This window comes from Tenrec ecaudatus, chromosome 2, assembly GCF_050624435.1.
Source record: "Tenrec ecaudatus isolate mTenEca1 chromosome 2, mTenEca1.hap1, whole genome shotgun sequence".
NCBI lineage: Eukaryota > Metazoa > Chordata > Mammalia > Afrosoricida > Tenrecidae > Tenrec > Tenrec ecaudatus.
In genome coordinates, this window is record NC_134531.1 from 150,536,356 (window position 1) to 150,538,558 (window position 2,203).

A 2,203-nucleotide genomic window follows, 5' to 3' on the forward strand; every position below is an offset into this window, starting at 1 on the left:
CTTGCAATCTGTTCCCCCTTTCTACCCCACCTTCCCTCCCCCTTCCCGGTATCTCCACTCTCACCACTGGCCCTGAGGGTTTTATCTGTATTGGATTAAGTGTTTCCAGTTCCTATCTGTACCAGTGTCCTTGTGGGAGGGGGTTATATGTAGATCATTGTGATTAGTTCACCCTTTCTCCAACCCCCTCCTTGCTTTTCCCTTCCCCCTCTGGCATTGTTACTCTCATTATTGGTCCTGCCGGGGTTATCTGTCCTGGATTCCCTGTGTTTCCAGCTCTTATCTGTACCAGTGTACAACCTCTGGTCTAGCTGGATTTGTAAGGTAGAATTGGGATCATGATAGTGGGGACAGGAAGCATTTAGGAACTAGAGGAAAGTTGTATGTTTCATTGTTGCTACACTGCACCCTGACTGGCTTGTCTCCTCCCCCCAGCCCTTCCATAAGAGGATGTTCAGTTGTCTACAGGTGGGCTTTGGGTCTCCACTCCGCACTCACCCTCATTCACAATGATATGATTTTTTTTGTTCTGATGATGCCTGATACCTGATCCGTTTGACACCTCGTGATCGCACAGGCTGGTGTGCTTCTTCCATGTGGGCTTTGTTGCTTCTCAGGTAGATGACCACTTGTTTATCTTCAAGCTTTTAAGATCCTAGATGTTATATTTTGGGATAGCTGGGCACCCTCAGTTTTCTTCACATTTGTTTATGCACTCACTTTCTCTTCAGCGATCATTTCAGAAGGTGAGCATCGTGGAGAGTAGAAAATTTCATTTTTCTTCCAAAGAGCAGTTGGTGGGTTTGAAAAGCTGACCTTATGGCTAGCATCCTCAATGCCTAATTTACGGTGCCACCAGAGTTCCTTAAATTACTAATCCAACCAAACTAAACCCACTACCATTTGACTGGCTGGCTCATCTCTTCCTTATGACCCTTCTGTGAATGGATGTCCAATTGTCTACAGATGGACTTTGGATTTCTACTCAACCTTCCCCCTCGTTCACATTGATATGATTTTTGTTCTTTGTCTTTGATACTTGATCCTATGGACCCCCCCATGATCACACAGGCTGGTGTGCTTCTTCCATGTGGGCTTGGCTGCTTCTCAGTTAGATGGCCACTTGTTTATCCTCCAGCTTTTAAGACCCCAGGTATTATATCTTTTAATAGCCGGGGACCGTCAGCTTTCTTCACCACATTAGCTTATGCACCCATTTTGTCTTCAGTGGTGTGCGAAGGTGAGCATCACAGAGTGTCAGGTTATTAGAACAAAGTGTTCTTGTGTTGAGGGAGAACTTGAGTAGGGGCCCAGTGTCCATCTGCTATCTTAATACTTAACATATAAATATATATGTACATAGATCTATTGCCCTATAATTAAATACAAATATATTTATATATGTACATGCCTGTATTTAGATCACTATATATGTCCTTTGCTTCCTATTTCTTTCCTCAATCTCCTTTTACTTTCCTCTTGTCCCACTATCATGTTCAACCTTTATTCAGCTTTCATTAAGTCCTCTTGGCTACATTGCACTTGATCAAGCTCCACCAGGCATCCTATGCCCTCTTCGCCATTGATTTTAGATCACTTCTTGTTCCCTTGTCCCTGGGTTTGTTGGCTCCCCCTTACCTTTTCCCTACCTTCCCCCTCTCATGCCCCCCAACTGTCAGTCCAGTTATTTTTTCCTCTGGATTGTTTATCCCACCTATCTTATCTAGATAGACATTCAAAAACAATAATAAGCACAAAAACAAAACAAAACAAAAAAACTAACAACAAAAAAGAAAAACCTATACATAGTTCCAGGTCTGTTTGTTGACTTTTATGGGTGGTTTCAAGTCGAGTCTGATTGGGTGCCAACCGTGCCCCCTGTCTAGTTTTGGGATTCCTTGGGGGACTTCATTGCTTTGCCCCCCTTGCTGCTCTGTTGCACGCCCTTAGTGTTTCATTCCGGTGTGGTGGGGTCAGATTGGGCACAGTGCCCGTAATGCATCTCTAGTGTTGCCCCTGCAGTGCTATGGATCAGTGAAGGACATTGCTTCTTGTGGTGAGGCTGGCCCTATGGTTTTTCAGGGATGTGTAGTAATCCCTTACATGTGTGTACCAGAGTGTTTTTTTTAATCCATTCAGCCCTTGATGGAAATTTAGTTTGTTTCCAACTCCTTGTGATTGTGAGCTGCACCAGGTTGTTGTT